The sequence below is a fragment of the Neophocaena asiaeorientalis genome, unplaced genomic scaffold (genome assembly GCF_003031525.2).
Source record: "Neophocaena asiaeorientalis asiaeorientalis breed wild unplaced genomic scaffold, Neophocaena_asiaeorientalis_V1.1 scaffold280, whole genome shotgun sequence".
In the NCBI taxonomy this organism is placed as follows: Eukaryota; Metazoa; Chordata; class Mammalia; order Artiodactyla; family Phocoenidae; genus Neophocaena; species Neophocaena asiaeorientalis.
Genome location: NW_020185321.1, coordinates 2177582 through 2202395, shown reverse-complemented (window position 1 = coordinate 2202395; position 24814 = coordinate 2177582). Strand labels below are relative to the sequence as shown.

The 24814-nt window shown below is 39.6% G+C and overlaps 1 non-coding gene across 1 annotated transcript; it reads left to right on the top strand.

The window, feature by feature from the left end:
- The first annotated feature begins 22531 nt into the window (after positions 1-22531).
- Positions 22532-22636, top strand: LOC112392422 (U6 spliceosomal RNA). The gene has a single exon (XR_003001686.1). It is a non-coding gene; the product is annotated as a U6 spliceosomal RNA (small nuclear RNA).
- The last annotated feature ends 2178 nt before the right edge of the window (positions 22637-24814 follow it).

Genomic DNA, 24814 nt, shown 5'->3' with positions numbered 1-24814 from the left:
TTAATAAATCTCGGGTGCCAAGCTGCTCTCACTGCGTGTCTAACATTTCCCTTATCCTGCCATCTAAGGGAAGCTTTCATGCCATGCTTTAGTGCCAAGAACATCTTCCGACCTAAATGGTAACCTCAGCAGAAAGGATGGCTCGCAGGTTGGGTTTCGCATCTTGACAAATCAATAGCTCCAAACCCGCCACCCCTCTCTCTCACTCGGCTCAAAATTCAGCTTCAAACCCATGGAGGCCATGTTCATTCCTGTGCTTGTCTGTGGGCTTATTTAATAAAGGAGACTCTCGATTAATTAGCTCCAGGGACTTACATCCAGGTGTGCTTGTATCAAGTTCATTTTCATGTTCAGAGGCAAGAATCAAACACGCGTGGGAATGGAGTCGGGGTGGGGAAGACTGAGTGAAGAGGCCAGATATTTTCCCCCTGGAGTGAGGTGAGGGAGTGCCGACTGGAGAGGGGTCCCAGGGCATAGGCCTCAGAGCCCGGAGGACGAATGATGCCAGGCGGTGTTCCTGGCCAGAGGACTAAGTGCCCCAGCCTTCTCATCCACCACCTTCTCCAATGGTGGCCTTCTCCTTTGTTTGGGATGTCAGAGCCCTCTAAAGGATGGGGCCTTATTTGGGAGGTTGTGATGGAGTACGAAGTGAATCCTGAATTGGTGGGGGTATTTCTACTTTCTGTGCTGAAGGAACACACAGCTATGGCCCCAGCAAAGGGCAGATGGGTGCATTCTGGGGTACAGTGTATGGTGAGCATTTGTTGATTCTGCCCATTCAGCCCCCAATATCCTTGTGAAATTCTTGGGAGTAATGATATTCCGATTTCCTTTTAGAAAAAGACACTTCCTGTTCCCGCACTGTGGACAGCCTTAGTACGCCTGTCAACCAAAGTGCCATCCCACCCCGGCCAGGGGTCAGCGTGTGGTCCCAGCCTAGCCAGTCATATTCTCTCCTGGGACTTCGAATCTTGAACAAGGTGATGAAGGAACAGAAACAAAAAGATCAGTACAAATCGTTTCTAGAGGCCGCACTCGGAGAGGAGCATGGATTAACCCCCGCTACTAAGCCCCCAGGTTTGCCTTGGTTCTGCCATTTGCTGAGCCTGGTTTAACAGCCTTCCTTTTTGATTATGGAAGCTGAGGCTGCCCCACAGCATTCTAGGACACCCTCTTCTGTTTAAGAGTGGATTCCAGTCACTTACAACCAACCCTAACTAATACAAGTAGTTTAAGGGTCTGTGGCAGGCCTTCACGGAATATAACTTTTTATTTATTGGGGAGATGTTGTTAATACTAATCAGTCACACAGCAAAGGCTTCTTGTGATGGAGGACAACTGGTTAAAGGGATTGGAACATGTGTGTTAAGTTGTGACAGAGACCATTTTCCTGATAATAAATATTACAACAATAATAGGTGATATGTGATTTCTTATTGTGTGGTACTTGGTGCTAAGTACATGATACGAATGACATTTTAACTCTGGCATAATCTTATGTGGTCGGCAAGGTGAGCATCATCCTACTTTACATATGAGAAAATTGAGACCCAGATGGGAAGTAATTTGACCAAGGTCACCGTAGAGCTGGCGGAGCTGAGACTTGAACCCGGGTTGGCTCTCTCCAAGGCTCTGGATCTCTGCTATTTCTTGTGCATTGATTCTCAAGTTCACCTCTATGTCCAGTCCAGTGGTTCTCGACCAGGGTTATTCTGTTCCCCTGGGGGACATTTGTCCATGTCTGCAGACATTTTGTTCTCACACCTGGAGAGGAAGGTGTTCCTGGCATCTAGTGGGTGGAGACCAGGGAGGCTAGAAAGCATCCTACAACCTATAAGACAGCCCCTGACAACCAAGATTTTCAGGCTCTCAAGTATCAATAATGTTAAAGGCTGAGAAAGCATTCCTCTGCACAATTTGAGCCAACAAAAGCTGCAATTCTTGGACCAGAAATTGAGGCAGGTGAAACCCAAGAGGGAAAGAATTGTTTCCTTTGTAATCACTTGTCTCCGACTTGTTTGTCTTTCCTTTTCCTTTTTTTTCCCCTACCTGCTGTTTTGAGAAGGACACAACCATTTCCTCCTCCCTTATTCTGCCCCTTTCCTTTAGCCGTTAGCCACTTTAGAAATGTTTTTGCTGGCTTGGAATCATCCAGCCTCTGCTTATTAATAATTTCCTTTGGCATCTGCTGCCGCCTTCATGTTAATGGCTCGGATCGGAGCGAGACCCACTGCGAGGAGGACCCCATCATGTTGGGCGTCTGCTCGTCCAAGGGGTTAACACCTTTTTTGCTTCCCAGAAAGTGGCCTAACTAAGTGAAAGGGAGCTAAGTGCTTGAAGATCACACCACAGGGCTAAAGGCACCGAAGGAACCGTTATGATCTATCAGATAAATAAATATGCTTTTCCGAAATTGTCTAAAGTTTTATTTATAGAAGGGGCTCAAATGGCTTGGAAGGAATCTGCTTAAGAAGCTCTTAGCTCTTCTGGCAATCCTCACGAAGTCAAATGAAACACTTTAGCGTTGTTTTCTATGCCTTAATGATGCTGTGAGGAAAGCCAAGATGTCCCCACCCACAGTGGGTGGGCACGTGAGGAGGAAGGATTGTGTCTTCCTGGGAGATAAGGAGCAAGATGGCCCTGGATTCTTCCCAGCCTGTGACATCTTCCCACCCCCAGGCCACAGCTCGTGCACCTGGGGGGAGAGGTGGGCACCTGCTGCTTGCAGGGAGCTGCCCTCTATCTCCTGGGAGGGAGCAATGCAGCCTATAGGCCAAGGGCTGGTTTCGCCACCAGTAGACTCTAGTTGGCCAACTCATGCTTAAAATTGCTATCGGATTGGTTGCCAACTCTAGGAGATTTCACACAAAACTCCTCATTTCTGGCTTTAATATTTTTTTTTAGTAAAAGAGAACATTTGTCAGCACTGGTCCAACACAGCAACAGCTGCCCACTTTAGTCCCTCCATTCACAACGTCCTCACCCAGTCCCCTGCACGGAATTCCCTGTCTGGCCCATGCAAGAACCCAAGCCCATGGTCCCTGTCCTGGAGAAGCAGCATTCTCTCTCTTTAGTCACTGTTTGAGAATAGTTAAGGAACAAAACCAAAAAAAAAAGGGAAAAAAAAAGAAAAAAAGGAGGGGAGGGAGGGACCATGGGATTCTGGAAATGACAGAGCCATCGGGAAGGGCAGGGCACTGGCCCTTGGGGCTGTGTCCACAAGGATAGGAGGGGAGGAAGGAGGGTTCTGGGTGGCATTGGTGGGGCCAGGAAGGGGCATGAGGATGAAGGCAGGAAGGGAGGGATGAGTTTGGCTTGAGTGAGGAGAGGAGGCCAGGCTGGATCAGAGGGTTTGTTTGGGAAAGGAAGGGGATTGTGAGCTTGAAGCCAGGAGCAGTGTGTTGACCTAGTGGTCCAGGCCACATGTCTCATAGTCATATGCCCATCTGCGTGTGTGATTTTGTGGGGGCCAGATTGAAGCAGAAAGGTTGGATGCAGGAAGTACCAGACTTCCTGTCAGACTTCTTTAGACAGTCAGCTGCTCCCATCTTTTCCTCTTTGATCCTTCAACCTCAACCCAAGATAGGTCTTCTGCTTGGGAGCCCAGGACTCTGATGAACCCAAGTGCTGGAGCAGGGTGGCGTAGGAGAGGAATAACACACACTAAATGACCAGGGAGAGCCCTTGCCTGGTCCCGAGGCCCTGAAGCCTGGTGGCCCCAGCGTGGGCCATTTGGGGCTGAGGCCTTAGCCTTCTACCCTGGGTCTCCCAGGCCTCTGATTTCTGCTCTTCATGGCGGCCTTCATCTTTCTCTTCTTGGGCTGAGAAAAGACTTAGGGTCCTGTGTTTCCTGCTGCTGAAGCACTGCTCCAAAGCCAAGGGTCCCTGGAGAAGTGATTTCTATCTGGTGGTGTTACCTGCCCAGGAATGGCCAATGGAAAATTTGAGTAAGAGGTAACCAGGATGTTCCCACTGACTCAATTGCAATCCCAGTCTTAATCTGCTATATACAAACGTGTATCAATTTAAAGCTTAGTTATGATTTTTTTGTGTAGGCATCACTCTGTTTTCTCAGGAATTAGGCACCACATGAATGTAGCCTTGTGGGATCTCCTATGGAGAGCCAGACGCTCCAGATACCAGGAGTTTGAGTCCAGCATGGATATGTTCCTTCTTCCGTGTCTTCTTTTTTTTATGACTTCTTTCATCTTTTTATAAAATTGGAGTATAGTTGCTGTGCAATATTATTTACGTTAAAGGTATACAATATAGTGATTCACATTTTTAAAGGTTATAATCCATTTATAGTTATTATAAAATATTGGCTGTATTCCCTGCATTGTACAATGTATCCTTGTAGCTTATTTCATACCGAATAGTTTGTATCTGTTACTCCCCTACCCCTATATTGCCTCTTATTTCTCTCTCCCCACTGGTAACCACTAGTTTGTTCTCTATATCTGTGAGTCTGCTTCTTTTTTGCTATATTCACTAGTTTTTTGTATTTTTTAGATTCCACACATAAGTGATATATATAGTATTTGTCTTTCTCTGACTTATTTCACTTAGCACATAATGCCCTCCAAGTCCATCAGTGTTGCTCCAAATGGCAAGATTTCATTCTTTTTTTATGGCTGAGTACTATTACATTGTATACATACCACATCTTCTGTATCCATTCATCTTGATGCACACTTAGGTTGTTTCCATATCTTGCAATCATAAATGATGCTGTTATGAACATTGGGGTGTACGTATCTTTTTGAATTCGTGTTTTTGTTTATTTTCATATACATACCCAGAAGTGGAAATGCTGGGTTCTACTTTTAGTTTTTTGAGAAATCCTCCATACTATTTCCCACAGTCTTAGCGATGTTGAGCATCTTTTCATGTGCCTGTTGGCCATCTGCATTTCCTCTTTGGAAAAATGTCTATTCAATTCTTCTGCCCATTTTAAAATCAGGTCATTTGTTTGATGTTGAGTTGTATGAGCTCTTTATATATGTTGGATATTAATCCCTTATTGATTGGTCATATCATTTGCAAATATTTTCTCCCATTGTTTGTCTTCTTGCCATTAGAAATTGTCTGTGTCTGATGCAACCACTTTCTTTCTTCTCTTCTTTTTTTATAAATTAGCCAAACCACATGTGTGAGTCTTCATGGAAACAGTCATTTTCTTGGCAAACTTTGCTTCCATAATGTGGGAATCCAGGGTAGGGAACTTGGAATCAATATGGAGAGGCAGAGGGGGAATTTTTTCCCTGATGGTTTGTGCCATGGAACAGAGTTCAGTGTGATAAAAAGACCTTGCATGAACTGGGATCGGGTGGATAATGGTCAAAAGGAAGCTCACCAACCTGCAAAACTGTTCATGATGGGGGGAAAACTCAGAGCCCCAGAACCCGCCTGGCCACGGAGATGTAGTCAATCCATCTGGCATATGAACAGGCTGGGCGTAGAATCTCATGTTTGAGGCTACAAGGAATACATGCATGATTTCAGAGACTATTTTTGACCAGGGCCATATAAATTGTATGGTACAGGATTTGAACAGATTAAAAACATTAAAAAAATGTTCTTCTTCTGCTTCTATTGTATTTTTACTTTATTGCTGGTGCTTCCTCTTTTGACTTGCTAACGGGAATGTATTTTTTCTTGGTACTGCCATTACCTCTTCCTGCTACTTTCCAGGTCACTAATTTTTCTGCTTAGAGTTCATTCTGTTTAGACTGATGTGCTGTCTCTTTTAATGAGGTTATTTCTGGGTTATTAGCCTTCCTGTTATATGATACCTTATGTGGAGGCCCTAATTGATGTAAATCAAACACAGCTTGCAGAAAGAAATCAAAGTCATTCTTCAGCTATTTGGTAGATCTCTGGGCATCTGAGGATTTCAGTATTTAAAGCTACTTTGTCAAGAAGAGGTTACACGTAGCTAATAACACAAATAAATCCTTTCTTATTCGTAAATTAGCAGGTTCAAAGAAGTGGAAACTGAAGGAGAGTGTTGGCATTTTGGTTTGCTGAATAAGCTTTAGACAGAAATTAGACTGAAAAGTATTGAGTGGGAGGGGTTTCATTGTACAGTTCAATAACCTTGCCAACATATTTTTATTAAGGCATTCTTACATAAACCATTAAGCTTTAGGTTAATTTTTACAGATATTTTCTAGTTGTACATAACGAAGAGGGTTAGAATGAAGCAAAAGAAAGAATTTCCTTTAGAACTCTCAGAGATCTCCCAGCATAGCTGCATGCGGGAGGGATTTCTGGGGCTCTTTGGCTGTCAGACGGGCCCGTTGTTATGTTCACATTAGAAAGAGGAGGTTGCTATTTTCTCATTTTGCTCCTGGACATTAGCTCTGTCATGGGAGATTCTGACGTGCAGGCATATTATTTTTATCTCAAAAGAAAGAAAAATATGGTTTGCTCTCTTTCTTTCCTTAAGGTCTTGTTCATTCATTATGTTCCCTGCCTGTCTCAGGGAGAAATTGCTCTCTGCCTAGAAAGGTGTGGCCAGCATGGGACTCTTCAGAGGGAGAAGGTATTTCCCATTAGAAGCGGGGTTGGGTAGGAGAGGGGAAGTTGTGGGGATGGGCTAGTCCCCTGGAGGCCACATCCACTCAGAGAGGTCTTGGTGCAGAAGACGGTATTAGGAGGGTTAGGATCAGAGCCCCTGGGTTTAAAGCCAACTCTGTTCCTTAATAACCATGTGACACTAAAGAAGGGCTTTACCTGGTTATCAGGGCATAAGAAACTCAGAGGTGATTGGACCTGACCCAACTCTCTGGATACCCAAAGTCACCACTGCCTTAGCTCTCCTGAGACACACACACACACACACACACACACACACTCACACACTCACTCACTCACCCCCCCCCCCCCCACACACACGGCCCCTGGCTTGGCACAATGGTCATATCCCCTGCGTAGCTTTGTTTGGGGTAATCCATGAATGTGAGTAAAAGCAATGTGTAAACTGCCAGACACCATATAAAATGTTTGCTGTGGGGTCTTTTTTTTTTTTTAATTGGAGTATAGCTGACTTACAATGTGTGTTACTTTCTGCTGTACAGCAAAGTGAATCAGTTATACATATTCATAAAGCCATTCTTTTTTACGTTCTATTTCCATACAGGTGTGGGGTCTTGCTGACGACAGTCAAGGAAGTCTAAGGAGGGTCCAGGAGGATATCGCCATGGCCTGTTGCAGCCCAGTGTCGGTGGATGCTCAGTCACAGGGCACCTGGGGTTCACATTGGGGTTAAGGCCCTCGGGAGTTCTTTCCTGAAGCCCTGAACCTTGGTTTTTATTCTGCCTGAGAAGGTGGAGAGAGAGTGAAGAGGCCACATCACAGTGGAGACCGGCGCTCCATCCTCGGAATCGTGGTTTTACCTAGGAAGAAGGCCACTAGGAGACACTGCTTAGCAGTGTTGAGGCCAGGGCCTGGGCTGTCCCCTTTCCTGCCGTGATGTCACTGGGGTCAGCTGTGCCCATGAGTCCTGCCAGCCCCGGGGTGAGAGGACCATCCAGTTTCAGACTGACTGGTCAGAGGGCTTACTAATTCTGTCTTAACTCTTTATTAAGATTGATGGTAAATTTCGTCATAGGTCTTTTAAGTTTCCAGAAGAAATGCTCAGCATTTTTATCACAGAATCATGGAGGATGAGATGATTCAAAATTCTCTAGTATGGGGTTTCCCAAATTTCCTCCTAAAGGATTATTCACTTTACATATTTTGTTTAAATAAACTTCCTTTTAAATGTTTAAACTTAGTTTTAAAGGAAAATCTATACCAATTTGGTATCTGGAACTCCATCTCATTTGCCGTAAGAAGGGGATAATTCTGAAATGGCTACGACGCCATTCCCATCAGCCTGCTTAACTGACCACAGAGACTCCAGCCACATCCAGAGCCACTCACACAAACAACACACACGCCCACAATAGCACGGCCTGCCCAACATACACCCACCTCCCACACGCGCCCACACAATGCACAAACACAAAATAACACACAACACACATGACAAACACATGGTACATACAATAGATACAACACATGCACAACACACAGCACACGATACATACACCATACACCCCATGCACACACACATTACATCCACAGCACACTCATACACCCACCATACGCAAATACACAGGCACTAATTCTGCTGCACACAGAACACACAACCACATAACATCTGCAACACTAACGTACCACACAGCAACATATGACACACAACTCACAGCACATGCAATCTGCACACAAATTACACACACTCCACATTTTTATGAGAAAGAAATGTGGAAGGAAAACGCAAAACGTTAGCAGTAGTTTTCGTTAGGTGGTGGTATTCTGGGTGGTATTATCATTTTCTTTGTTGTTCATTTCTACACTGTCTAAATTTCATAGAAGGAGTGGGTATTGATTTGTGATTTTAAAGAAAGTCACCATTTTATAATTCAGTGGTCTCTTCCTGTGGCAGTCCTGGCCCACAGGGATCAATGGCCTGATGCCCATCATGCTGTGTTTCTGGCAGAGGAAGGTGCCAGTGACCTGAGGAGTCCAGAGATTCTGAGAGGGCATCACTCAGCACTGGGTTCTCCATCTCCCCAGTCCCGAAGCTAATTTGGCTCCAAGGATGACAGGGTAGGGGGGCCCAGGCTCTGGATTCCTGCAGGGTCTCCAGCTCACTCCCCCATCCTCCCCTAGCTCCTCTTTCCTACTGTTTCATTCCATTTAAGCTGTTATTTTGTCCTCAGTACTCTGGTTTGACAGAATGAGCTGTTACTGACCTGAGGTAGATTTCATTTCTATGCCTGGCTGCTGTCTGCATGCAACAGACTCCTGGCTGTGGGCAGGTACCTGACTGCAGACTCTATATTTCAGTAAACAATCAATTGTCATTGTGAATCAGGCACTGTGCTTGGCTCTAGGGTTGTGGAGGTAGATTCTGGCCCCCTTGTAAGAAAAGGGCAGGCTCTAAATGACTAAAATATATTCATTGGTTACAATTGCAGAGGGCTGGGCTTCCCTGGTGGCGCAGTGGTTGAGAGTCCGCTTGCCGATGCAGGGGACACAGGTTTGTGCCCCGGTCTGGGAAGATCCCACATGCCGCGGAGCGACTGGGCCCGTGAGCCATGGCTGCTGAGCCTGTGCGTCCGGAGCCTGTGCTCTGCAACGGGAGAGGCCACAACAGTGAGAGGCTCGCATATCACAAAAAAAAAAATATTGCGGAGGGCTGACTTGATATTCAGAGACTTAATATTAGCCACGATGACACATAATATTCAAACAGAATTGCAATTGTGGACGGCAAATGTTTGTCTTCTGCATTCTCACACATCACCTCCACTGGGCAGGAGAACACAAAATCCTAGATGTTCATATTCTGGGTTTACAACTTGCTCTTTTTTGTCTGTACTCCAACTAATTTCTTCTGGACTCCCATAGCCATGCTGCTCTGCCTTCTGATGGCAACTCAGGTTCCCTGAGAGGTAAGCTTTGCTTTAGTAACTTGAGAACTTCCAAGCTCCATGCAGCCCTTTTGAGGCAGTGGTGTTAGGCATGTGAAGGCCCAAGGAATGAAGGCCCTGGGACATGTTGCAATTATGTGGTGAGAAACCAGGACAAGATACTTTAACACTAGGGTTTCCAAAATCTTTGCCATTTTCTCTCCCTGAGTGAGGCTTGAACATTGTGTCAGTCTCCATTGGGGTGGCAGGTACTGTGTGATGAATAAAACCAAGTTTCTTATTTTGTCTATGTTTCCCAGAACCCAAGGAGGTCTTGGCCATTAAGTATATGGTGGGTGTTGTTGATTTTGTAAATAAACTATGAAAGTGTAGTGACACACAAGGATGTACCCACCAGATGGACTTTAGGGATCCCAGGGAAGAGGAAGGGCATCTTTGGAGTGAGACCTTTAAACGGGAGCCTGAGGTTTAAGCTTGGGCTGAGAAAAAGATGAGGTAAGAAAATATTTTATGCCAGAGGAGCCACAAGCATGGAAACCCTGAGGCAGGAGAGGATGGAAGATGTCTAGGACCCCAAAGGAGCCCAGTGGTGACAAAAGAAAGAGCAAGGGAGATGATATTGGTTGAAATTGTCAACCTGGATTGGGATGAAAACCAGGTGGCCGTATTAGGCTTTGGTGTTTATGAACAAGGCAACTTAACACATGAAGGATGTATTTTCAAAATGTATTCAGCAGTATGTAAGGCATTCAACAATATGAAAAAGAATACAAGCCACACCAAAGAGATGTGCTCAACATCTCTTTGCCTGCAGGTCAACTCTCTACCTTTCTCCACCTGACCTGTGCCCCAGAGGGCTGACTCTTCTGGGCCTCCTTCTGGCTTCCTGTTGGGTTCAGAGATTAGAGGAAGCAATGTGTGAGGGTATGTTTATGCCTCTGGCTCCTGCCCTACAGCCAGGTTTTTCCTGAATTCAGGTTCCTGGAACTGCTCCCCTGTCCTTGTCTCTTTAGCCCAGCTGGTGAGAAAAACCCTAAGAACACTGTGGTCTCCCAGAACCCTGTCCTCACCTTTGTAAGCAGTTCCTTGATTTATCCTGTTGAGTGTGCCTGCTGTTTCCTGCAGGTGCCCACCACCTGGCATCAGTGCATTTGTGTCTCTCCTCATTAAGTCCCCTTTTAATCTCAAGAGTAACCTCTGTACTTGATGCAGCGTGCTCATTCCTCTCCTGGGTTTATACTCTTGGTCCACTATGTACAGCAGCCACTGTCAGCACTCTGCCCATATCCCCTTGCCCTTCCCATTTCAGTGCGGTCTTGGGATCAACTCTCAGTTTCCAGCAGTAGCATTCTGCGTTTTGCCTAGACTTTCTCTGGCCATCAGAGTCTACTTTGTCTCCATTGTGGTTTGGCCAGAATTACTGGGGAATTAATGCCTCTTCCCAGCAGCCCTCAAACAAAGGGGCAGGAATTGGTATATAAATACTCCATCCAGGTCCCTCATCCTTCTGGTGAGATATCCTGGGGCACTGAGTTTCTCTGCAGGATTCAGCTCCAGTTACCTTGATGGTAGCTGGCTTAATAGTGCACCCTTATTGGCTACCTTCCCTGCCTTCTCACTTCCCTTCTCTCCTATGGTGTTTGCTAGGATCAGCTCCCAATAACCTATCTGCACTTAAGCTCTCATCTCACACTACCCACTACGATAATATGTATGTGTCTCTAAGTAAATACCGTGGTATGCTTACTTTTAGGCTTCATAAAATTGATATTACACTATCTGAAATTTTTTATACCTTGCTTCTGCCCTACATAGTGTTTGTTAGATTTATCTATAATGGTATCAGTTTCTGTAATTCATTCATTTTCTTTTACTTTTCATTTTTAAAAAATTTTACTGAAGTATAGTTGATTTACAGTGTTGTGTTAGTTATATATATATATATATATATATATACATTCTTTTCATGTTCTTTTCCATTATGGTTTATCACAGGATATTGAATAGAGTTCCCTGTTCTCTACAGTAGAACCTTGTTGTTTACCCATCCTATGTATAATAGTTTGCATCTGCTAACCCCTAACTCCTAATCCTTCCCTCCCCCACCCTCCCCATAATTCATTCATTTTTGCTGCCTCAGTAGTATTCCATTACATGAATAGTCATTCTCCTTTGATGAAACTACAAATATTTTTTTTGCAACTATAAGCAATAGTTCTATGAACATTCTTATATTTATATTTCCTTATTGACATATAGTTGATTTACAATGTTGTGTTTGTTTCAGGTGTACAGCAAAGTGATTCAGGTATATATGCATATATATGTATATTCTTTTTCTTATAAATGTATATAAAAGTTTTTCTTAGCTAAAAACCTAGGAGTAGAAATTTGGGGTCGTGGGATATGTAAGTTTTCAAATATCATTTTTTTCCAGAGTGGTCATTTTAATTCATAGGCATATTGTGATTCCTATTATTGCTCTATATCCTGCCAACACTTGATATTGTCAGACTTCTCAAAACTTTCCTATTTATGGGGAAGAAATTGATGAATCATTATAGTTTTAAATTGCATTTCCCTGATTAACAAGAGGTAGAGTATCTTTTCATATTTTTATGGATCACTTTTATGAATGGCTGCTTTACATTTTTGATTTCTTCTCCTTTATTTTTTAAAATAATTATATATTCCAGATATAATAATTTGTTGACTAGATATGTTGCAAATATCTTCTCCCAGTCTATGGCTTATCTCCTCACTTTTTTATAGTGTCTTTGAATAAACAGAAGCATTACAAGATCTTAGGGGTGGAAGAAGTGGTATGATGTGGCTGTGCTTTCATAAAGGTTTCCTTGGTGCTCTGGGATGAATAGACTGGGAAGGGGTTCAGATAAAGTGGATGGAGGAAAACCCATTGGACGTCACTGGCTATAGCAAATAAGGAGGAAAAGTTGATGGTTTGAACTAAAGTGAAGACAATGAAAATGAGGAGAAACGAATACAACCAAGAGATAATTTGGAGTTGAATTCATGGAGTTTTATGGAGGTGAGAAAGAAGTAGGTATTAAAAATTACTACCTAGAATTCAGGTTCCAGCCAAGATGGGATAATAGGGTCTGGACTTATGTTCCTGCCAGAATAAAAGGACAAAATCTACATCAAAAAATGGCATTGAATATTAGGCAATAAAAGACAAATATTCCTAAGAGAAAAAATGAACCCTATGCTTGCCCCAGCTCACTGCCTGGAAAGAGGTTCCAGGCCACAGTGTAGGCAAGAGGAACTTCATGGCAAAACAGACAAATATACAGTTATAATCAGAGATTTCAACATCCTTCAATCATTAATTTTTTTGAAAGTTTTTTTTTAAATATGGACCATTTTTAAAGTCTTTATTGAATTTGTTATAATTTTGCTTCTGTTTTATGTTTTGGTTTTTTGCCACAAGGCATGTGGGATCTTAGCTCCCTGACCAGGGATTGAACCCACACCCCCTACATTGGAAGGTGAAGTCCTAACCACTGGACTGCCAGGGAAGTCCCTCTCTCATTAATTGATAAAATAAGTTGAGTGAAAATCATCAAAGACATAGAAGATTTGAACAACACTGTCCACCAACTTTACCAGATTGACATTTATGAACATTGCATCCAAGAACAGTACATGTGACATTACCAAGATAGAACATATTCTGGACCATAAAAATGAATCAGTAAATGTGAAAGGATTCAGATCATATAGAATATATGTTCTTTAACCACAGTGGAAGTAAATTAAAAATCAGTAACAGACAAATATGTGAAAATCCCCAAATTTTGGAAAATAACAAACAACACACTCTAACCTGTTTGTCAAAACTTAAATAAAAATGGAAATTTGAAAGTATGTTGAACTGAATGATGAAAACACAGTATATTAATGTTTATGAGATGCCAATTAAAGCAGCATTTAGAGGGAAATTCATAGCACCAAACATCTATGTTATAAAGGAAGAAAGGTCTCAAATCAATGACCTCAGATTCCAAATTAAGAAACTAGAAAAAGAAGAGGAAATGTAACTAAGAAGAAATGAAATAATATAGATCAGAGTAGAAATCAATGAGCTAGAAAACAGAAAAAAATACAAAAAAATGAAACCAAAACAAGGTTCCTTGAGAAATTTAATACAATCAGCAAATCTCTAGCTATTCTGATCTGGACAAAAAGAGCAAAGGCAATAATTTCCAACATCAGGATTGAGAGTACAATTTCTACAGATATCAAAAAGATAGTAGGACAATATTATAAACTTTCATAACTTTATGAAACTAAATTAGCCAAGTTAAATGAAATAAAAAAATTTCATAAAAGACACAAGCCACTAAAGATTTCTCAAGAAGAATTAGATAACTTGAATAGCCTTATATCTATTAGAGCAAATCAATTTTTAGTTAACTTTCCCACCAAGAAAACTCCCAGCCATGAAGTTTCACCTGTGAGTTCTGCCAAACATTTAAGGAAGAAATAATACCAGTTCTTCACAAACTCCTGCAGAAAATGGAAGAAAAGAGACTATTCTCCATCTCCTAGACCAGAATAACCCTGATACTAAGAATCAAACACAGTATAAGAAAGTTGCAGTCCAATACTCCTCATGAACATAGATGCAAAGGTTCTTAACTTTATTTTTTTTTAAAGCAAATCAAGTTCAACAAGTAAAAATGGTAATATATCATGAGGAGAGAGTTGGGAGATAACTGGGGGTGGGGGGGAGTTGAGGGAGGGGTTTTCATAGTTGGAGACATTTGTCTAAATTCTTAATAGGAAGGAATCAGCACTCACAGAGTAATAATGAATCACACAATCTTTTCTAGATCATAATTTCTCAACTCTGGTCATGCATTTAAATTGCCTGGACAACTTTGAAAAAGTGCTGATGTCTCAGCCACTATCTTTATCCCCCAAATCTCCCTTCTGGAGTGAGGCTGGGACGTATTTTTTAAAAAATAAAAGCTCATCAGGTGATTCAAATGTGTAGCCATTTCCTAAAAGACAGAGACTGGGATCCCAAGCACAGCTGAAGCAGTTGGTCTTAGGTATGAGGAAAGCTGCTCACTCTAACAGGGAGGAAGGAAAGAAAATAGAAACAGTTGCAGGTAAGTTTGAGAGTTAGGTGGGGGAACACTGAGTTGGATCCTCTTGGTTGGTCTATATTTTTATGACTCTTTACACAAAGTGACTCTATAATTCTAGACTCCCCAACCAAATATTGTCCGATAAGGAAATTGAGGGAGAATGAGAGTGAATGACTTATTCATGTTTACACAGTGATTGAGTTGGGATAGGTAACTAGATCTCCTGGATCCTGTGACACCATGGCATCACATGTATAAAGGGACCTAGTCTCCACAACCCAATCAGATAAACAGCTGGGTTTAGGATGAGTTTGAGAAGGAGGCAGTTAGGAGTATGTTTGTCAGTCTCTGGAATTCTCTCCTTCAGCAAACTCCTAGGTGTTGGACCTTAATTCATTTCAAAGTAGCAAGGATTGATGAAGGCTAACAGATCACCAGGAGACAAATAATGGCTGTAAACACACAAAGGACTTACCTGAGAGAACATAATCATTTTTTCTTATCACTATCTCTTTATATTGGCTTTACCATGAAATTAATAATTTGCATTCAACTCATTCTAGAGTTTGAGGATAGTGCAACTTCTGGGTCTAAGAAGATAGGTTGATGTGTGCTACCTACATGTTTGTCTTTTAGAATAAGGATGACAATTTCACTGAAATTCCAAAACAAGCAGAACATCATTGGTTGCATTTTACTTTTCTTGCTTAACAATTTAGAAATTGACTTCTGCAGCTTTTTAAAATTATTGATTAGCATGATTGGAGAACTTGTTTCAAAGAGAAACTTGATGTTACTGACCCAAGCCCAAATATGACTTTCCAGCTCTCTTTCATTTCAAGAATTTTTCATCTGTTGTCACAGTCAGGAAGATGGATGGGGTGTAGGAAACTGTGAAACCTCAGACCTAAAGGTAGTGAGTTTCTTTTTTTAAAAAATAAATTTATTTATTTTTGCCTGCGTTGGGTCTTCGTTGCTGCCGAGGGCTTTCTCTAGTTGCTGCAAGTGGGGGCTACTCTTCGTTGCGGTGCACGGTCATCTCATTGCGGTGGCTTCTCTTGTTGCGGAGCACAGGCTCTAGGCAAGCTGGTTTCAGTAGCTGTGTCATGCGGGCTCAGTAGTTGTGGCACACGGGGTTAGTTGATCTGGGACATGAGGGATCTTCCCAGACGAGGGCTCGAGCCCGTGTTCCCTGCATTGGTAGGCAGATTCTTAACCACTGTGGCACCAGGGAAGTCCCCAGGTAGTGAGTTTCCTGAGACATTTATAACTCTGCTTAGAGATTTCTCTGCCCAGAAGCCGTGGAGTTTGAGACTCCACAGAGGATTTTGACTAAGCTTGGGGGAAAGATGGGAGGGATTTTTGATGACCAAATATATTGAACAGTTTTAGCACTTGCTATTTCAAGTGTATGAACCAGCTACCACTTACAAACAAGACAAAATCAAAATTTAATGAAAACTTAATAAACCTTCAAGCCAGAGAAGTCTTTAAACTATTCAGAAACAGGTATTTAAACTGTTGTATCTGCCTGCCTATGAAAGAAATGTGGTACTGCCATTCACCTGGGAACTATCTTCAGTAATAAGTTTGGATGAGATTCCATCTGGTTTTCTTACCTATTCTTTTTACATGTGCAGTGTTGCAGGTGCAGGGGAATATGGATGGAGAAAAAAATGCATGTGGAACTATATTAGATTGGAGTTTGCCATTTCATTCTTTTGGCAGGTTAGCAGATGCAAAATGAGATTGTGGGGTCTTGGGGGGGATTCATTTTGAGGACTACGACTAATGAGCAAGTTTGCCAAAAGAGATGATTATCAGTTAAGATTTTAAAACTTTTACTGAAGTACCATTAACGTACAGTGAAATGCATAGATCTTAACGTGAAGTTTGATCAGTTTTGAAGAAATGTGCATATCCATATGACAATATAGGGCATTTAACACACTCCAGAGTTGCTTCATGACCCTGCCCAGTAAATGTTGACTGCCTCTCTTCAGAGGCAACCACAGTTCTGATTTCTAACACCATCAATTAGTTTTATCAGTTTCACATAAGTGGAATCATGCAGTGTGCATTCTTTTTTTTTCTTTCTTTCTTTTTTTTTTTTTGTGATACGCGGGCCTCTCAGTTGTGGCCTCTCCTGTTGCGGAGCACAGGCTCCGGATGCGCAGGCTCAGCGGCCATGGTTCACGGGCCCAGCCGCTCCGCAGCATGTGGGATCTTCCCAGACCGGGGCACGAACCCGTGTCCCCTGCATCGGCAGGCAGACCCTCAACCACTGCGCCACCAGTGAAGCCCGCAGTGTGCATTCTTTCGCTCAGAAAAAAGTTTTGAGATTCTTCCATTGTTGCATGTATTAATATTTTATTCTTGCATTGCTGAGGAGTACATCACTGTATGAAAACACCACTATTTATTGGTCTATTCTATTGATGGAGGATTTTTTTTCCTTCCTCCCTTCCTTCCTGCCTCCCTCTCTCCTTCCATTCCTCCCTCCCTCCCTTATTTCCTTCCTTCATCCCTTCCTTTTTCCTCCTTCCCTCCCTCCCTTCCTCTCTCCCTCACATCCTCCCTCACTCCTTTCTTTCCTCTCTTCCTCTTCCCTCCCTTCCTTCTTCCCTCCTGCCCTCCCTCCCTTCCTCCCTCCCTCCCTCCTTTCTTTCCTCTCTTCCTTCCTCCCTCCACCCTCTCTCCCTTCCTCCCTCCTTTCTGTGTTTCCTTCCTCCCTCCCTCCCTCCCTCCATTCCATCCTTCCTTCCTCTCTCCCTCCCTTCTGTCCTTCCGTCCTTCCTCCCTCCCTTCTGTCCTTCCTTCCTTCCTCCCTCCCTTCCTCCTGCCCACCCTCTCTCCCTTCCTTCCTTCCTTCCGTCCTTCCTTCCTTCCTCCCTCCCTTTCTCCCTTCCTCTCTTTCTTCCTTTCTTCTACTAACATTCTTGTGCAAGTCTTTTTGTGAATATACATTTAAATTTCTCTTAGATAAATACCAAGGAGTGGAATTTTGGGTCATGGTGTAGGTATGTATGTAATTTCATAAGAAATTGCCAGAGTAGTTTCCGAAGTAGCTTTACCACTTCACTCTACCATCATCAGTGTATAAGAGTTCCAGGTGCTCCATGTCCTCAACAACAGTTGCTGTGGTCATTCTTTTTTAATTCATCATTTTAAAGTTTGAAGTGGTATCTCATTAATGTTTTAGTATGCATGTCCTTAACGATAATGTTGAGCCCTTTGGTATGTGCATACTGGCCATTCATGTATCTTTGTGAAGTGTATGTTCAAGTCTTTTGCCCAGTAGTAATGGAGTGTTTTCTTATTATTGCATTGTAGGATTTCTTTGTATATTCTAAATGCAAGTCATTTGTCATATTTCTCCTTGTCTTTGCCTTGTGTATTCTTTTATTTATCAAGATCTATTGATGAACAGTTTTTACTTTTGATGGAGCTAAATTTATTTATGTTTCTTTTATAATTGATGCTTCTGGGTTCTCACTAAGAAATCTTTACTGGCTCTGAGATCATGAAGGTATTCTCTTAACTTTTCTAATAGGAGCTTTATAGTTTTAGCTTTAGGTTTAGACTATGGTTTACACTAAATTAATCATTGTCAGTGGTGTGAGGTAGGTCTTAAAGATCATCTTTTTTTTTCATACAGATAGTGAGATGTTTCAGAACTTTTTGTTGAAAAGACTATTATTTTCCTATTGAATTACTTTGGTGCCTTTGTCAAACATCTGTTGACTCTTAGATGTGGATCTATTTCTAGACTTATTATTCTGTTTTATTGATCTTTTTGTTTTTCCTTATACAAAAACCACAGTGTTACTATTTCTTTGTAACAAGCATTAATAACTTTTGTTTTTCTTTCTCAAAATTGCTTTTGCTCTACTAGACCGATTTTTATATAATTTTTAGAATCAGCTTTACAGTTTGGATTCTTGAATTTTTTTTGGCATGGAATTGAATGAAAAGATCAAAATGGGAAGAATTGACATCTTGGAGGTATTGAGAATTTCAATCTAAAAAGTAAATTAGTTCGTTGCTTATTTAGATTAAAAATTTTTTCTTTCAGTAGTTATATGTAGATTTTAGGGCAAATTTCTTGTACAACTTTTGATAAATTTATCTCTTAAGTATTATGTCTTTTTAGTGCTATTTTAAAATTGTATAAGCTAATATTTTTATTGCTAATATGTAAAAATGCAATTGTATTTTGTATATTCACCTTGTATATATATTGTGATATTGCTAAATTCACTTATTATTTCAATTAATATTTTAGGGGGTAATTTTCTTAGGATTTTCTCTGTATATTACAATGTTATCTGTGAATATGCATAGCTTTATTACCTCTTTCCCATTTGTTATGCATTTTCCTTTTTCCTTTGCCTTATTGAATTGTCTGGGGTTTCTAGTAAAATGAAAGCAGACATCCTTGGCTTATTCCTAATCTTAGTTGGAAATGTAAGAGTTGTTCACCACTAGGTGTGTTTTTGGCTGTAAGTTTTCAGCAGAACCCCATTAACAGATTGAGGAATTTTCCTACTATTTCTACTTTGCTGAAAAGAGGTTGTGTTGAATTTTATCAAAGGTTTTTGCTCTGGATCTATTAGATGATTATACAATATTTCTGCTTATTTTTTAATGTGGTAAATTGCAATTGATTTTCAAATGTAAAACCAGTCCTACATTTGGGGGAATAATATTACTTTTTTGAGATGTATTATGTTTGTAATATATTGTTGGATTAAATTTTATAATACTTTGTAAAGGATTTTATCATTTATGTTGATGAGGGATATTGGTGTGTTCTGTTCTTTTATTATAATATCCTCTGATTTTGGTATGAGGATTATGCTGACTTTATAAAATAATATGGAAAATGTTCCCTTCTCCTCTACTTTTTGAAAGAATTTGTGAAAGTTTGATATTATTTATTCTATAAATATTTGAGAGAGCTTACCAGTAAAGCCATCTTATTATGGAGCTTTCTTTGTGGGGGATTTTTATTGGTGAAAGTAATTTCTTTAACAGATATAGGACTATTCATATTTTTACATTTCTTGGATGTACTTGGATAGCTGCATGTTTCAAATATTTTTCCATTTCATCCAAATTTTTGAATTTTTTGCATAATATTCTTGTATTATCCTTTTAATGTCTGTAGGTGCCATAATAATGTCTCTTATTTATGATATTGGTAATTTGTGTTTCTGTTTTTCCCTTGATCAGTCTTTCTAGGAGTTTAGCAGTTTTATTTATCATTTCAAAGAAATGATCTACTTTACTGATTTCCTTTGATATCTTTAGTTCTTTACTTCTGTTTACTTTTGATTTAATTTATTCTTTTTCTAGACTTTTCAGTTGGAAATTAGGTCTATTGATTTTAAACCATTTCATTTTTCTAATATAAGCAATTAATTCTATAACATTACCTCAAATGGTGCTTTAGTTGTATACTATAAATTTTAAAACATTGTGTTTTCATTATTATTCCTTTTAAAATATTTTACAATTTACATTGTGATTTTTTTCTTTGATCCATGACATATTTAGAAGATTTTGTTTAATTTCCAAACACTGTGGATTTTTAAAAAAGATGTATTTCATATTTTCTAACTTTTAATTTAATTCTAATAATTCTATTATAGTCATAAAATTACTCTGTATTTCAAGGTATAACATTTATTGATTCTTCTTTAATCTCTCAACATATGGTCTATTTTGGTGAATTTTCTATACTCGCATGAAATAAATATGCATTTTGATTTTGAATGCAGTGTTTTATGCAGCTCTGTTAGGTTAAATTGGTTGGTAATATTCAAATATCACTTTTCCTTATTTATTTATTTATTTATTTATTTGTCTACTTCTTCTATCAACTACTGGAGAGAGAATTAAAGTCTACAGTTATAATTCTAAATTTGTCTGTTTCTCCCACTAGTTTGTCTATTTTTGCTTCATGTATTTTGAAGATCTGTTGTTATATGCACATTCACTCAGTATGTCTTCTTGATGAATTAACCCTTTGTCAGTAGGAAATGTTTCTCTTTCGAAATATTTTTATCTTGAAATCTTCTTTGTGTGATTATAATATAGCTGCATTGCCTTTCTCATTCTTGTTGTTTATATATCATTTTATCATCCTTTTACATATATCTTATCTGTGTCTTTATATTTAGACTGTTTCTTGTAGACAGTATATAATTTGGTCTTCATTTTTTAGTCTAATATTAATAGCATTTAATATTATTAGTAATATTGTTGGGTTTAAGTTTACCATCATATTGGTTCTCTATTTTCTTATTGTTCCTTTTTTTCTACTCTAAGACTAATTGAAAAATTTTAGTATTTCATCCTTTATCCTTTATTTATGTCTGAACTTCTTTGCTGGTTTTAGTAGTTACCCTCTCATTCTTCCTGCTGTTGTTGACATACATTTTACTTCTACATATATTGAAACTCCACAATACAATGTTGGTTCCTTTCTTCCAACAGTCAAATGTTGTTTAGGAACTTAATAAATGAGGAAAATGTATTTAATAGTTAGTCCATGTATTTGCCATGTCTAGGGCTCTTCATTCATGTAGGCTTAGGTTTCCATCTTGTATCAGTTCCTGTTAGCCTGAAGAAATTCCTTCACTTCTTGTGTAACAGGTCAACTGGTGATGATTTTCTTAGTTTTTTTATCTTGAAATATTTTTATTTTATTTTCAATTTTGATTAGTATTTTCACTGGATATACAATTTTAGGTTGACAATTTTTTCCCCTAGTTTTTAAAGATATTATTCCATTGTCTTCTGACTTTCAATATTTCTGATAAGAGGTAAACTGTCATTCTTATCTTTATTTCTCAGAATCTTTTTCTCTGTGATTTCTTTAAAGATTTCTCTTTTTATCATGGATTTCTAGAAATTACAATATAATATTCATTGGTGTGACTTATTTTATCCTACTGGAAGATCATTGAGATTTTGTATCTGAGGTTTATTTTTTATTAGTTAATTTGAAAAATTCTCAGCCATTATCAATTATTTTTTTCTGTCTAATATTTTTCTCATCTTCCCCTGGTGCTCCAGTTCAACATATTTTAGAATACTTGATTTTGAATCACAAGTCACTGAGGCTCTTTTCATTACCCATGACAGCAATACCATACCCCATGTAATTACTGGGGTAAATTCAATGGATACATAATATTGAATTGTAAAAACATGTAGTAATTTACTTATTGTGGTAGGTAGCTTCTGATGTAGATTCCCAAATATTTGCCTACTTGTATTCCCATTCTTATGTAATCCCTTCACCTTGAGTGTGGGCTGGATCTAGCAATTTGCTTCTAATGAATAGAATACAGCAAAATCAATGAGAAGTCACTTCTGTGATTAGGTGACAAAAGACTCCTAGCACTTTCTTGCATTTGTTCTGCTTGTTCATTATAATGAAGCAAGTTGCAATATGGAGAAGCACACAAGGCAATAAACTGAGGGTAGGCTCTGACCAAAAACCAAAGAGGAACTGAGGCCCTTTGTCCAAAAACCTGCAAAGAACTGAATCCTGCCAACAACTACATGAGTGACCTTGGGCACGGATCCTTTCCCAGTTGAAACTTCAGAGAAAGACCTCAGCCTCAGCTGCCATCTGAGAGCAGTCTTTCTCATTTCGATGATCCAAATAAGCCATGGGCAGATATCAGAGACATTGTGATATAAGCTGTTGTTTTAAGTTGCTAAGTTTTGGGGCAATTTGTTATACAGCAATGGATGACTAACACACTTTACCTGTCTACCATTTCTGGACATGTTCCCTCCTTTTATTTGCTGTTATAAATAATGCTGTACTAAATAGCCTTGGGCATATTACTTCATTTTCAGAAATGAATTTCCATAAGTGAAAATGATGAGTCAAAAACACATGAGCAGTATGCACTCTGATAGTGCATATAATAAAATTTTGGAATGATACAGAGAAGATTAATATGGCCACTACTTAAGGATGATAAACAAAGTCATGAAGTGTTCCATATTCTTTTTACAAATGATTAAAAGCAGTTCAATGAAGGAAGGATAGCCTTTTCAACAAATGGTGCTAGAATGAGGGGCCATCTATAAGCAAGAAAATGAAACTCGAACTAAACTTCACACCTTATACAAAAATTAGCTCAAAATTGATTATGGACTTAAAACATAAAACCTTTAGGAAAAATAGAAAATAAAAATACTTTGACATCTAGGACTAAGCAAAGAGTCTTTAGATTTGACACCAAAAGCACAATTTATAAAAGAAAAATTTGATAAATTGGACCTCATCTAATTTAAAAACTTTTCCTCTGTGAAAGTCCAGGTGAAGAAGAGAGAAAGAAAAGTAACAAACTGGGTGGAAATATTTGCAAACCACATAGCCAACAAAGGAGTAGTATCTCGAGTATATAAAGAACATGTAAAACTCAATAGTTAATTAAGCAAAACAAACACTCAAATTAGAAAATATGCAAAAGACACAGACTTTTCAATGAAGACGATATGCAGATGGCAGATAAGCACATGAAATGATGTTTAACATTAAGAGCCAGCAGGGAAATGCAAATTAAAACCATAATGAGATATCACTGTATACAGATCAGAATGGTGACAATAAAAAATAGTGACATTACCAAATGCTAGCAAGGATGTAGAGAAACTGGACCACTATTATTTTGTTGATGGGAATGTAAGATGGTATAGCCATTCTTGAACACAGTTCGGCAGTTTCTTATAAAACTAAACATGAAATTGCCCTGGGAATCCCAAATTGCCCTCTTGGGTATTTATCCCAGAGAAATTAAAACTATGTGCACACAAGCACCTGCATGTGAATGCTTCTAGTGGCTTTATTCATAATAGTCCCAAACTAGAACAGCTCAGATGTCTTCAGCAGGTGGATGGTTTAATTGTGGTACATATATACAAGAAATATTACTCAGCAATGAAAATAAGAAAACTATTGATACATGCAGTCATTTGGATGGATATTCAGGAAATCATCTGAGCGAAGAAAAAATCCAATCTCCATATGTTACATACTACATATTTTATATATTGTTCTTCAAATGACAAAATGTTATAAATGCAGGAGTTAGGGACAAGAGATGGAGAATGGGAAGCAGGAGAGTATGATTTTAAAAGGGCAGTATGAGAAATTCTTATGATGATGGAAGGTCCTGTATCTTGACTGTGGTGGTAGATATGCGAACCTATACATGTGATTAAATTGTATAGAACTGAATATATAATAATACACAAATGAGTACAAGTAAAATTGGGGACATCTGAATGATATGTGGACTGTATCAATGTCATGGTCTTGGTTGTAATATTATACTATAGTTTTGCAAGATGTTACCACTGGTGAAAACTAGGAAGAGGTACATGGGATCTCTCTGTATCATTTCTTTCAACTGAATGCAAATCTATAATAATCTCAGTAAAATTTCAATTTTAAAATAGAGTGAGCATTTTTATAATTTTAAGTATATTGACAACTTTTACACCAAGAAAGCACACTAATTCATAACTATACTCACCAGATAAGTGAGCAAACAAAAAAATTCACTCTAATTGCAATTTAAAAAGGTCTTTCTAAATATCGTGTACTAAACAGGGAATCAAAGCTGAACCTGTACAGCATCTATAAACATTAAGTGTTAGAAATAAATGATTGAATCATTCAATTAAAGAGACTAGAAAATGAAAACAAAACAAAACAAAACAAGGCAACTCTGATGGATGCAAAACTGACCACAAATTCCTCCTGTCCTGGCATCTAAGCTCTTAGGTGGTGTCCTCTCATAATGACTCTAGTCTTGGCCATGGGACTTGGGTTTAGCCAACAGGACAGTGGAAAACACACTACAGGCAGAGACTTGAAACATACATTCGGCCTCACTCTCTTGCTGTGATCACCATGTGAGGAAGCCAGGGCTGGGCTGCTGCAAGATGAGAGCCATGTGGCCCAGTCACCCTTGTCACCCTGGCCAACAGCCTGCCAGCTGCCAGAAGTCTGACCAAGGACACCTTAGAACTTCCAGCTACCAGCCGACTCACCAGCTGACCACAGATGCACGAGTGAGCCGAGCAGTGGTTAGCTGAGCCAGCCTGAACTGGAAGAACCACCCAGCCAACCCATAGAAGCAAAAGCTACATGAAACATGGTTGTTTTTAAGCCACTAA